The sequence below is a fragment of the Gadus chalcogrammus genome, chromosome 22 (assembly GCF_026213295.1).
Source record: "Gadus chalcogrammus isolate NIFS_2021 chromosome 22, NIFS_Gcha_1.0, whole genome shotgun sequence".
Taxonomy (NCBI): domain Eukaryota; kingdom Metazoa; phylum Chordata; class Actinopteri; order Gadiformes; family Gadidae; genus Gadus; species Gadus chalcogrammus.
In genome coordinates this window covers 8,593,792-8,608,447 of record NC_079433.1, presented here as the reverse complement: position 1 = coordinate 8,608,447, position 14,656 = coordinate 8,593,792, and the positions used below count along the sequence as shown (strand labels likewise).

Sequence of the window (14,656 nt, the reverse complement as noted above, 5' to 3'; positions counted from 1 at the left end):
ATTGAAAATCACGTGGACTTGACCGAAAGGTGCGCAAAGTAGGAGGGGGTGGGGATGGGGTGTGTGGGGTTGGGGGCGGGGGAGGGAGGAGGGGAGCCGCTGTGAAAGGGAAGCAGGATCGAGGCGAGTGCGATTTGGTGAACGCAGAAACGAGAGGAGGGGGAAAGCTTTACCAGCTTTCTGTCACTAAGAAGATCCAGAAAAAGGAGCATGGATGTCGACTTTACGCTTTGCTGAATGCTCTTGATTCAGCTGGAGTCTGGAAGTCTCACACCATGGAAGAAGGTAGGTCCCAGCATTTGATGAAGGAAATATAAAGGTTATTTGCAGTGGAGGTTCAAAGGACAAAGCGTGTGACAAATCCCGAGGCTTTTGAGTTTTCTTGCATTCTCTTTCAATTGTTGAGCGTCTTTTTCAGTTCGATGTCTCTATACCTCGACTTTATTGTCAGGAAAAAGTCTTCCTTTGTGAATGGGTATGGTGCGGCGACCTGCTGTGTGTGTCCATAGCCCGGGTTGCTCCAAGGGTTGTGTGTGTGTGTGTGTGTGTGTGTGTGTGTGTGTGTGTGTGTGTGTGTGTGTGTGTGTGTGTGTGTGTGTGTGTGTGTGTGTGTGTGTGTGTGTGTGTGTGTGTGTGTGTGTGTGTGTGTGTGTGTGTGTGTGTGAGAGAGAGAGAGAGTTGGTGTGTTGGTCAGGGGGGTAGAAGAGGACACCACTGGCCGAGTTATCTGCTCTTACTTGGCGAAAACAGCCGAGTGGAATGTGAGGAATGGGTTTTGCTTCCAGGCCTCTCTTCACAGGGAGCCCAGAAAACCCCCGTGGAAAAGGACCTGGAAACCAAAACCTAGTAGTAAAACACATGGAGAGAGTGATGCAACTCAATGTGATGATATATAGTCCATTTTGGGTTACTGCTTCGCCTTGACTTTATTATTGTTGATCAAGGGTGCACTTTAATGTTTGGTCTGTTTGTCAGTTCCGTTTTAAAGTGAAATAATATACTGCGACATAAAGCTACATTTTTAAAATCGGCCTTACAAATAGAATCGTGTTCGACCATATAACTAAGTATTATCATTGATTAAGGCCTTTGTATAATTGTGTTGTTTTTGTATTGTCGTTTGACTCATTTATATACCAAACGATTAGAAGGCTTGTACTCATCTTAGCCTGATTAAAGTCTAATTGATTAATACAATTAATAATAATAACAACAAAATCAACATAAAGAACAGGTCAAAGGGCTATTACCAAAAGCATAATGATCTATTCCACAGCAGCATCTGGGCCTTTAATATTACACCTAAAGTAGGCCTATCCCTAAACTATTCATATAATTTCGCATATATTGAAAAAAAAATCGATCCTGCATCAGAATCGAATTTGGCGTTTGATTGTTTTTCGTTTGTTACACATCTAGGCTTTGTTAATAATGTATATATTTAATTGAAAAGTAAGCCAACAACATATTCTATTAAATAAAAAAATAAAACACCAAAACACGTTGGATTCAGCACACACCCAGGCAAAGTGGCGCGATACGGTCTGCTAGGCCTCTGACACGCCCACTCCTCTCATGCACACGTCAATGCGAATCGCGTCCGTTACCGCGGGAAGTTTGTTTGATTAAACCGTTGTTGTTTATTTTTTCGTACAGGAGGCCGAGCACAGACAGAAGAGGAGGACGCGTCGGGGTCCGAGGAGGGCGCGCTGCAGGTCTCGCACGGCAGCGGTGCGTGCAAGTGGTTCAATGTGCGCATGGGATTCGGGTTCCTGTCAATGACGACCAGAGATGGGACGCCCCTGGACGAGCCTGTTGATGTTTTTGTTCACCAGGTAGGCCTCGACGTAAAAGGCCTCAGTCTTAGGTTCTGAGATATCTGTTTACAATCTATGGTATATTTTAAAATAATTTCATTAACAATTTGGATTTACCTCTGAAATGACAACAAATCTCTCTTTTCTGATCTGTTCTATCCAACTAATCGAATTGAGGAAGCCGTTTTACTCCAGTGAAATCAAATCACACTGTGGAACCTTACCAGCAAAGCTAATAATTCATATTTAATGTCACCATGAGGCATGGAAAGGATGTGTTTAGGTCAAGCTATACCTAATGATTTATCTCTACCTTTCACCTTGGACCATAAAGGGTTTGTGAAATAGCCGTGACCCCCTGGCGCAAAGGAGTGGCCCAGGGGAAAGCCATATAAGGACAATGGAAGAGCTCCTTTGTGCCTCTCTCTCTCTCTCTCTCTCTCTCTCTCTCTCTCTCTCTCTCTCTCTCTCTCCTCTCTCTCTCTCTCTCTCTCTCTCTCTCCAATTTCTCTCTCTCTCTTTCTCCCTCTTCTCTCTCTTCTCTCTCTCTCTCTCTCTCTCTCTCTCTCTCTCTCTCTCTCTCTCAATCTCTCTTTCTCTATATAAAAAACCAGATACCTTCCAAATTCAACGTCTAACTATAACACAACAGGAAGTAGAGATCCCCGCCCTTATATGCGGCGCCCCTGTTAAGCAAGCTGAAGAAACAAACGTTTGGGAGGGCGGAATGTGAGCACTTCAATGGCGCTCGCCGCCTAGTTGTCACGTCATCAACAATTACCTGAGGATTAACACACCTTTTTCCAGTAGCCAGGGGCTGGTGCTTTGTGTGATGGGTGCTGACCTCCACCACTCAACCACAGTTCCCCCACATGCCTTAGAGATAGAGAGAGGGGGGGGGGGGGGATATTGCTTGAGCCTTCTTCCGAGATGGAAGAACTTTGGAACTGGGTTGGTTCTCAGGAGTGTCCCATTAAAGGGAGCGGGGGGGGGGGGGGTTTATGCAAAGCAGGGAGATAAGAGGCTCATTCCTCTCCGTCTCCCACCACTGCTGCTTCCTGTATAAAGCCATTAAACCCAACCTGGCTTGGTGGCGCAGGCCCACCCAACACAAGGCCCTCTGGATCGCTGTGGGGGAAGACGCGAGGGTTCGGGTTTTCTCTGCACTTTGAAAAGGCTCTGTCACTGAAACATCCTCTTTTTTATTTTTACCTCCCTGTGACTTACAAAGTTAGGCTCGTGTGTCTTTGAGTGTTTGTGTCGATATCCCTCTCCTGCACTCACATTGCTCTACAGAGGTAATACACGGCTTTAACCACAGAGGCGTAATAGTAGGGGGATTCCCAGGTGTATCTCAGGAGGTTGATTACCGGCACTGGCTGGCCTCCAGACCCGTCATTAACTTATGAGCAACTCCTGTTTGCCAACCACGGCCCGCGGACCACCTCTGTGATGAAGGCCTATCAAGTGATAAACCCTCATCCTAGCTGTCCTCATCTCACGCCTAAAACAAGGTGCTTTGAGTCAGCTTATTGCGGAGAGTGAGAGAGGGGGCTGGAATTACGATGGAGTCGTGTTTTTTCGGGGATAGGGGGGCCCGGGATGAAACAACGAAGGTGTCTTGTTTAGTTCCGTCCAGAGATTGGATATGGATTCTCTCAATCGACTACATCTCCACCCACAATGCTGTTGTTGCTCCTGGGACTGTTGGCGGACACACACACAGCTCATAGGAAGAACAGGAATTGCGTTTTGGATATGTGTAGGATAAAACGGGTGACCATTGGCATCAATACAGTAAGTGTAAAGATGGCCATGAATCCAGCGCCCCCCCAGCCTCTAACCTCAGGGTAGGAGAGGGAGGTCGGTCCCATCCGTATTAAACAAAAGATAGTTTTCCCAATTACACGAAACGGTCAAATCGAAAACCAGTTTGATACTGAGACGGACAAATAAAGAGAGGTGGAGAGAGATAGAGAGTTATGAGATGCTGTTTAGCTTTTTACTTTTTTTTGCAATCAATGTTATACGCATAGTCGAGCTTTTAATGGCACAAAGTGGAAGTAAGCAGGATTTATTGAGCCTCCCTGCACACCCATAAACAAGCGATAGCACCGGAGAACAGGAACTGATGCGGCAACTCTAATTGGAGACAAATCTGATTGGCCAACAACAGGGTGTACAATAGTGTGGGGAATATGATCGAAGTGAACCTCAGAGGGATAAGGAGTTGTAGTGACCTGGTGTTTGGCTTCGCAGGGGCAACTCCCCGAGGAATGCACACCTCCCTGTGCATTACCCAGCAGCCCCAGTACACTGGTCAGTTGCAAGTCGCTTGACCAGATGGACTCGTTTAGGAGGAGAGTCCATCGCTTTGCTGCTGAGAGAAAAAGGGAGGGAGAAGGGGAAGGCGATGGCAAGGGTAGGGGGGGAGGTTTGGAATGCTGCTGGGGGGGAGGGGATAGTTACACGCACGCACACCAAACACACACACACACACACACACACACACACACACACACACACACACACACACACACACACACACACACACACACAACACAACACACACACACACACCCACACACACACACACACACACACACAACACGTTGGCCCCACACATACACACACATTGGCCCCAAAAGGGGAAAGGGTGTAAAGGAAGCATTGATGTTTTAGCAGGGCTGTTCAATGGGAGTGGACTTTACAAGAGCCGCATGTATTCCTGGGAGAGAGGAGAGAGTGTGTGCCTAGATGTTTCAGCGTGGCAACCCCACCTTTGGAAATTCTTCAGAATGCGTCACTCTCCATTCAAGCAGTATGTCTTTTGTGGCTTTTGTCACTTCTGACAGATATGAAGCTTTTGTGCACAGAAGTGTAACAAACAGCAGCTTCTTTCTAAGCTTCTTAAGGTGTGCAAGAACGTGAACACAACAGTGCTTTCATCATTTCATACAACATTTGTACAAGTCCTATGACTCTAGATATTGCACTTACAACAAAAGATAGCTATGGAAATTGTTGAATTGTGCTGGAAGCCAAACTACAAAAGAGGTACAACACACACACACACAACACACACACACACACACACACACACACACACACACACACACACACACACACACCACACACACACCACACACCACACACACACACACTCACCCTCGCTAATGGCTTGAAAAAAAAAAACCATTTTCAATACCCACAGAGCAAACTACACATGGAGGGCTTCGCAGTCTGAAGGAGGGAGAGGCCGTGGAGTTCAGCTTCAAGAAGTCCTCCAAAGGCATGGAGTCTCTCCAGGTCAGTGGCCCAAACGGGGGCCCCTGCCTGGGCAGCGACCGGAGACCAAGGGGGCCAGAAACGACGATCCAGAGGAGAGCGGTCAGTCTGATGCACCTCTATCCACCCACTGCTTTGCATTCACATCCAGTTCAATCATGCAGAGCCCGGTCTACACAAAACTCAAAGAGCAATTCAAAGTGCTTCCCAACATGTTTATGCAAAACAGAGCGAAAGATAAGAAACTGAGAGAAATGATAAGCAAAATAAAGGAAGTCTAAACAGAGGGGTGCATAGCTTGCCTTTTGAAAGTGTCCACAGTGTATACAGAGCTAAATTCCAAGGGGACGAAGTTCCACAGTTTAGCAACTTCAACCTCTAAAGCAGGGTTTCCTTTGTCTTATGCCCGGAGCAGGGAACAACAAGCAAACCCTGATTAGAGGAATCCAATTCTACTGGTATTATGTGGGTGTAGGCACTCTTTAATGTAGGGCAGGTGCCTGATCATGCAAGGCCCTGAAGTAACATCTGCACCATTATGTTTGTAGTAGTAAGATGTGTTACACATGTTTTTCTAACATTTTGAGAGTTCAAAATACATGCACTCTACTATCTCAAATCCCCACACAGCCGCACAGCTCAGGAAAACCTAAGTATCTTCTGTTGCTTTGACACTAAGCTGCGCATGGCAAATGATTCTCCAACACACCTGAGATTATCTTATTTTGAATCTTTCTTGAGCTCCCACAACATTACTTTGCTTTGTATTGAAGTAAATTGGAAGAAGATCAAGTAGAAGATCAAGGGTCATGTTTAACCAGGTTTAAGATTATCATTTAGCAGAATGTAGGATGGAGACAGGATACGGTAGATTGAACAATGACGTTTTGATAGAAAACTTTTTGTTTTCTGTTTATTGGATAAAAAAGCAAGTCTTTTTTGTGGCTGCAGCTCTCACTTCAGGATAAACTAGCAATGTAGATAATGAAAAGCTTAATGTTACAACCATTCAAACCCACCAGACAAAATAAAGCGATAATGGTAACATATCTAATCACAATTAATCCTTGAAAAAAATAGCTCCGTTGCAGATGTCACTGAAGTTTATTTTAAGATTTATTTTCTTTAAAAATCAATTCAGGCAGTTGATCGACAATATCTCTGTTCTACAGAAATTGACTATAATATGTCCTAATAAACAGCTTCCAATCATAGATAACTGCTTGATTTTGCCCTTCCATACATAGACAATGTTTAAAGGAAATGTTTGCCGAAGAGAAATGTTCTTCTTCCAGGGAGGAAAGGATCCCTCCCCTTTAATTGATAACAGATGTAGGTGAGCTGAGAGGGGTCAGAGGTGACCAGTGCCTTGGCAACAATGGGATGTGGCGTGGAAAGGAGATGGTTGGTGGGGTTTGGGAGCAGGGGGTGGAGGTAGGAGTTGACGCGATGGGAGGGGAGGGCTGGCGAGGGCGAGGGTCAGCAGCGAGAGACCCAGGGGTCAGGGTTCAAAGGTCGGCAAGGTATTGAACCAAAGAGCTCCCTCTTACACGCCTCCCGGCCAGCTAAACCTTGGTCGATACCCCGTCCCTCCCCGGGGGAAGGGGAGAGGGTGGGGGTGGTGGGGGTTGGCTGTGGAGGTGCTGGTGGTGTAAGTTGTGGGCTGGGGGTTGACTGTGGAGGTGGTGTTGGTGTTGGTTGCGGAGGTGCCGGTGGTGTCGGTGTTGGTTGTGGAGGTGCTGGTGGTGGTGGTGTGGTTGGTCGTGGTGGGGGTGCTGTTGGCGGTGGTAGTGTTGGTGTTGGGGGTATGTTGTGTAGACGGTAGTGACGGTGCTGGTGTTGGTGGTGGTCGTGGTGGGGGTTGTGGTGCTGATGGTTATGGGGGTGAATTGGGGGGGGTATGGGGTTGTGAGGCATGTGGTAAAACAAATGAAAAATGAGAGGGAAGGAAGGAAGTCGTGGACCACCTGACATGATCCAGACTTTTGTGGAGGTGAAACCCATATATGGCCAGGCAGGTTTTCTGAGGTCACCGAGGCAGACCCTCTGCTGAAGAGTGTTAGGTTACCATGTATTTACAAAGCCCATGTGCTGCTGGGGGAGGGGTCCCCTATTATAGACCCTGTGTGAATATATGGTGCTCATTGCACAGAATGGAATGCTTTCATTACTCACATGAGGTATGTTGAGGTGACAGAAAGCCTTAAATTATATTACAAACATTTGCGTTTATGAACAGAACTGAGCTGCATGCAAAGACTTTAAGTCAATACAGCTTCAGGTGTGTTTTTAATACTGGAATGTGTACAACTAAAAACCTATAACATCATAAAACCTTTAGCATCATAAATGTTCGAGGAGCGGACACAATAAACTACGCAGTCCCACTTCCTTCCTGTTACTGTGCTAGCTGAATCACCAAGCGCACAATGGAGCGAACATGACAATAAGATAGTTAGATAGGTAGTATCATCGCACAAATCTATCAAATCTCTGCATAGGTTGCTATACAAACCTGCAACATCACGTTATCCTATCCTCATCGTATCAACCCATGATATTCTCCTGAAAGTGTCGACAAAGAACGCCGTACCAGTTGGGCATGTTTGTCACCTTAATCGGCTCTTATTGAATTTAGCCAGCAGAGTTTGCACACGCACTATTCTTATCATGCTATCGATCAGAAGCACGGGATCAATAAGCGCGAGCAGCTGCTGAGGTAGAGCTCAGTCAATCACGGGAATAAAGTATTGATTTTATGGTTAAAGCAGCGTTGGCGGTAAGCAAGCTGGTGTCCACATTCATAAAAGTTATGTTAGCAAATTGTTCCAAACAGGAAAATGAGGTTGAGAGTGGCTGGATGTGGGGCGAGAATTAGACAACGCTTGTATCCTAGCATGATCGTGCATTTCTATTTCTATAGTCATAGGATCCAGGGCCGGATCAGGCATCGCCCTTTGGTCCAGCACTTTGACAGTTTTAAAGATAAACACCATAGTTTAGAAATTATAGGATAGGCCTCTATTTAATTATTTGATCTGTTGTCAATGATAGACAGACAATTCACATTGAACACAGACATACATAAGATGGCATAGGGTGTGACTTGATTGGGTATTGATAATACAGTTTTAATGTTAAAAGCAGCATTCATAAGCCAAGTATCCAAATCCCTACAGTTTGCATCTCTTTGTCTCCATGCAAAAACATGTTTATCATTCCCCCTTTGCAATGAGTTTGTTGCCCTCTGCTGGGAGTAAGAGACTACACTGGTTTATAAAAAAAATATTGGTTGTAGAAAGCCACAGCAAATATTATATTTCATAATATTGTGTGTTTTTGTGTGTTTTACCTCTTGATCTATTACCAATCTATACCGATCACTCAGTCACTCACTCACTCGCGTGGTCCTGGTGTTCTTCTGTTCATTGATCTAGATGCTACAACTGTGGAGAGCCGGACCACACGCCAAAGAATGCCAGCTGCCGCCGCAGCCCAAAAAGTGCCATTTCTGTCAGAGCTTCGCTCACATGGTGGCCAGCTGTCCGCTCAGAGCCCAGCCGGCTCTGGCCGGCCCTCAGGGGGCGGGGGCCCCTCAGAGTGGAGCACCTGCCCAGGAGGAACCACCGGGACAGGAGCCCGACACGGAGGGCTACGACCTGAGGGCCCGGCAGGGGGACTGGTCAGGGGAACTGGTCAGGGGACTGGTCAGGGGACTGGTCTGGGGACTGGTCAGGGGACTGGTCAGGGGACTGGTCAGGGGGAAGACAAGATTTAAAACACGCACACACGTATGCACGCGCACGCACACACACTCACACCACACCACACACACAGGAACACACAGGAATGCTGCCTGTGGAGTGACTACCTCAGGTTGTATTTATTGAGCAGTGTAATAAATAGTTTGTTGCTCAGTAGCTGAGCCTTTTAATTGCCAAAAGACATATCGATCATAAAAAGGAAAAGAAAAAAAAAAGCTTAAAAACAAAACAACGCAAAATGATGGTATTTGTAGTTTAGATATCAGCTGTTCATCTGCCTTAGATAAGTGTCTTTGCTATGTAACGAAACAATCCTTAACATGGGATGTTCCTATGACTATGGCTCGACACTTTAGTGGAAGAACAAAGCTCAGGCACTCTTATCAGGGATCTAGAGTTTGAGTCACTGAGCAAGTTGATTTTGAGATTCATGCATAATGCATGAACATATGATTGAACATATGATTGTGTACTACTATGGCAGACAGTAGTACAACCCCACAGCTAGTGGAAGAGAAACATGTAACAGCGAGCTAAAACTAATGAATGATCATTCTTTAACAACTAGCTCAACTAAAAAAAACAGAAACAAATTTTAAAATACAATCAAATCCATGAATGTAGACCGAACATTGTCTGTGTCCCTGAAGGTAATTCTTTGATTATTTTTTTAAAATGATGTGATCCTCTTGGACTCTGCGGCCAAGTGAATGTGAAACTGTGAATGTTGCCACCACTGTTGCCAAAAGGCCCATGGCCATCGGACTCTCACGTGGGGTCAGTGTTGACTTTTAAATGTTGAAAAAGAGCTATCTTACCAAAAAAAAAAACATGTCTGCACAAAGAAAAGTTACGGTGATTTGAAACCGCAATGGACCTCTCCATCGCTTGCTGTGATTGTGGGAACCTGAGTGCAAGATCAGAAAAAAACAGCCTTTGTTCTCCAGACCGTGTTAGCTGTTTGTTTCTTACTTGACTTGAAACCCGCAGTTAATACCGCAGGGATCTATTCAACCTCTCAGGAAGGGTCTTTTTTTCATAATGCATAATGAATGAACGACTTTTGTGTTAATATTTTGATCTCGCACTGTGCTGGAGAAGCTGGTTCTATTCATGATTGTAGATATCTTTTATCTTTTTATATATTTGCTATTTATTTTGAAGATCATTCTCCTTGTTTGCCATCACCCGGTCAATGTCAAACTCTCTGTCAGTCCAACGTTGTACATTTTGGATTAAGTACTGCAATCTTACATGGATTGGTGCCATATCCAAAATGTATTCCAACAAATACCTCAATCACCATAGCTGTATTATTTGAATGCAAAAAAACGATCTGCTACGCTCACAGAAGTAATGCACCCAATCTATAATAATTTTTTGCAACCATGATTTCATCATCCGCCCCTTCTGGGGCTGAGGGGCAACATAATGCAATCGTCTTCAGAGTGTTCGTCAAAAGGCTTTGCTTTCCACTCCCTTTTGTTTTGTTTGACATTTCTTATCTTGAATTCTGGGAGAATCATCTACATTATTCAGCTCTCGTGCCGTTTTTTAAGTTATGCGACATCGTCTTACTCGTGCTGGAAGGCCAGTGGTTGTCTATATTGCCAAATGAGTAATGCACTATCTTCACATTATTGTCTGTTAGACAATGTGGCACCGCACGATAAACCAAGCTCGTGTTGTCATGTTTGATAGACTGAAATTCAGGACATTTTCTTTACCACACCAGACAGTCCCTGCTCTTAGTTTTATGTTTATTATTTAACGTTTTTAAATTAATAGATTGTTGGACAACTTTGGTCTTCATCGCGTCCAGGTGAACTTGACTAAAATTAACACAATATTTATAGTGTTGATTTAATTTTCCACTGTAGAATATCAGCATATTTATCATGGGTAATGAATATCCTGTTATGAGTACAGCATGGTAATCATAGAAAATAGAATATTAGGATAGCATAGGGATAAGTTTCAGTGAGTATATATACAGTAGTATATGAATAGTATAGGGGCCATCGAGATCGGGGAACAATGCTTTTTTTAAAGACCTTTTAGTCTTGGGGACGCCAGACTTCTGCTTGCAGAATGTATCAACTATAGTGAAGAGCAAAAGTTTAATGGGAAAGTGCGTCTGCATAGTTTGCTGTCACATATTTGAGTTCTCCCACACACAACCACAAGCTAGTGGCAAAGTAAGTCTGGCGAAGGGATGTTTAGAACATTTTAAATCCAACCTAGAGAAGCATTAACATTGATGACATTGGAGGATCTATCTCTTTGTGAGTTCACCCTCATTGTTTTTTACTGCATGTCTCCCTGTGGCCTATTTAGCATAACGTGTATTTTATTGTGTGAGCACGGCAGGAATTATCTTGTCAGAAAAGCTATAACAAGGTCTACCTCATTTGTATCTGAATAATGGTTTAGATTGGCATGCTTTTTAAATGAGCAGATGTCCAAAACCATTTTGTTATGTTGTATAATTTTGTTGCTTTCTGTTGTGTATCTCTACTATTTATATTTAACATTTTATATTTCTTTTTCACAATGCAATGTTTTCTACCTCACATGAAACAATATTGTATTTTCTGTCTTTATACTTGTATTTTAATGTAGAACTCATAATATATATTTTTGTTGAATTCCATAGGTAAAGTTCACAACTATGCTTAGGGATGTTTTCAGGGTATGGGGTGCGTACAAAAGACCATATCTATATTTAGAAGAGAGGACACAGACCCTTTTGTTTTGTTTGTGTGTACGTGCACACGCCTGAGTGTTCATGCACGTGTTAGTAGATGTTTTGTATGTGTACTCGTAAATGCATGTGCTGTGTATGTGTACATGTATGTGTGAGAGAGAAAGGGAGATGGAGGTGGTGGGAGGGTAACCGAATGGATGTGAAAACCTCTCAGTTCCAATATTCCCATAAGTGTGTGTAAAGACACTGCATATAACTGATGTAGCAGCCAACAGCATGCCATTGCTCTGTAGCTAAATGTAATCTTTGTTTAGTTCTCTGCATTGTTTCAGCTATGAAATCATGTGTGATTCAATGCAATGGGAATAAAAGACTTATTTAAGAGAAGAAACATGTTTAGCCTTGCTCAATCTGATCTCGCAACCTTACCCAAAACAATTTTAAGTGTCTTCAACACTCAAGTGTCGACTATTTGTAAGTAAGTGTTGTTGAAGCTTAATATGACAGACAGGGGGCAGCATTTCACCGTTCTTGCCAGGGGAATAACCCATTCGTGGCGCGTGCCGGAGCCGCTCTCACCAGCAGTTGTCGCTGGCACAGGGCATGCAGCCTACTGTGTGGCTGCGGCGAGAGCGGACAGTATGTGGTGGTGGTGGTAATGGCTGCCAGAGAAAGTGAGACTGAGCAAACAAATGAATCCTTGAACGAAGACCGAAAGGTGAGTCGAGGACAAAACTTCTAACATGTGACCTTAGGTCTCTCCTTCCTAGAAGCGTTGTCTTTTCTCGGTGGTTTTGCGGATTCGCGACTTGGTGCGCAGGTGTGGTCTCTGGCTGAATATGAACGTGTGAATGGCACACACACACGTACACACATCGTGTCCAGAGGACAATAAATGGTCTGCCGCATATGATCTCTGCCATGCCTCCTGTGAACACTAATACAATCCACCGGAGACCTGCTTGTTTGAGTTATGAAACGTGTCGATTGACCTGGTTATCGCTGTTGATGGTCTTGTTTCGACTGGCACTCTTTGTTAGCGCATGTCTTCATTAGCTAGCTTCCTCCTCGAAATTAACGCGAGCTGACGTTAGCGAGGCCAAGGAGCTGTTAGCCTGTTAGCCAATCAGCTATGAGTGGCTCTGTGTTGGAGGAGCCAGGGAGCTATCACAACGCTAACACTTGTTTTTGCTTCCGCGTTTGTTTTGGCAAGCTCGATGTAATCGTTTAGTTATCAAAGGTAATCAAAGATTAATTAAATGACCATCTAGTCAGCGGTCAAACTATTGAGGATCATTTTGAAAGTGAAAGTGAGAAGGGCTTGCTGGCAGTTGTGTCTAGCAATGCTGTCACACAATACTATACACGCATTGTTTGTTTTGTAGTTTTGTAGTCATAAATGTTGATGCCTGGGAAATATGGAGGAGTCCAACTGTAGCCAATGTTTTGCAGATAAAACTGTGACATTCCTGTTGATGTTTTAAACTTCTGGTGACGTAACGGTTTAACACTAAGGGCTCCTCTGAAACTCTTCTCAGCAGCCTCTAAAAGTGAACGGGCCCTTTGAAACCAGGGCAATGTCCCTGAATCAATGATGTTACAATGTAACAATGGCAGTAACTTCTCAAGAAGTAAATGCAGTGAAGGCAGAGCTCGGTGTCATCATTGCACTGATGAGCGAGGGAACTCGAGGTCAGTGGAAGGTGACCGCCGACTGTTCAGGGACTTCTCAGCTGGATGAGTAGGGGGTGTGCCCAAGTTCAATGAATAGTTAGCCACGTGTGTTGATTTGATGGTTGATCCCACATCGAAACGGCACTGTTCGCTGTGAGTTGTTACATCCATCAGGCTTAATTTAGCTTGCTTTCTATCACAATAGTGTGGCCATTACTTTTCATTACATTTCCTTCCTATAAGATTGTGATCAAAATCTATAGTAGCCGTTTGTATTCAATAAAATTCTTATTAATACATACGTTATGTATTAAAGTGTCTTGATAATACTGGGAGTATGCCGTGCAAGCCTAAATCGTCAAGGAAATTCAGTCCAATAGACCACCAATTAACTTTAACGTGCAACTCCCTATGCCAAATGTATTTTAGTTAAAAAAAAGTTTTTTTAGTACATACATTATTTGGTTTGGGGTTAATATCATATAGACTTGGGCCGCTTTGATCCTTGTTCTCCGAATGTAACCCATGTTATCTCCCCCCACCCCTCACCCCTCCCCCCTCCACAGTGAGGAAGAGGATGGTAAGCAGCCAGCCGAAATACGAGCTGATTCAGGAGGTGGGGCGCGGCAGCTACGGCGTGGTGTACGAGGCGGCGGTGAGGAGCACGGGGGCCCGCGTGGCCGTCAAGAAGATCCGCTGCCACTCGCCGGAGAACGTGGAGCTGGCCCTGCGCGAGTTCTGGGCGCTGAGCAGCATCCAGAGCCAGCACCCCAACGTCATCCACCTGGAGGAGTGCGTGCTGCAGCGGGACCGGCTGGCCCAGAGGATGAGCCATGGCTCCAGCTCCCCGCTCTACCTGGAGGTGAGGCCGGGCGGGCGGCGGCGGGCAGGCGGCGGGCGGGGGGGGCCACCTGGTTCTATGACCGCTTTGGCTTGGGAATTGAGTCGGGATGGGCCGGTGATTCTAGCGTCGTCGCACCGTTGAGGGAGTGTTTCTCGATGAAGTGGACTTGTGGAGTCGGATGAAGATGGTTTTATGAGGCTTTGAATAGGGATTAGTTCTAATCTCTACAACACCTATTACCATTAACCTCCCCCCATGTTACCGTTGTAGCCATCGTTAGCGGTCGAGATTAACTCCAAGGGGATTGTTTTTAAAGCGTGGCCGTTGTTTAACAGTCTTTAGGGATGCATTCAATAGAGTTCTGTTATTAGGCCGGCCGTGATCTGCTGAAGCCATGCCCTCCTTGTGGTGGTGAGTGTGATGGAGGCCAGTGTCTGTAGTCCAGTTCTCGCTTTGCAGAGCCCATTGGCCTGCAGTCTACCTGCCAGTGCTCTGGGGGTGGGGTGGCTGGGAGGTGTGTGTGTGTGTGTGTGTGTGTGTGTGTGTGTGTGTGTGTGTGTGT

The 14,656-nt window shown here is 45.0% G+C and overlaps 1 pseudogene; it reads left to right on the top strand.

Moving 5' to 3' along the window:
* The first annotated feature begins 203 nt into the window (after positions 1-203).
* LOC130376244 (protein lin-28 homolog A-like) lies at positions 204-12,427 on the top strand (annotated as a pseudogene).
* The last annotated feature ends 2,229 nt before the right edge of the window (positions 12,428-14,656 follow it).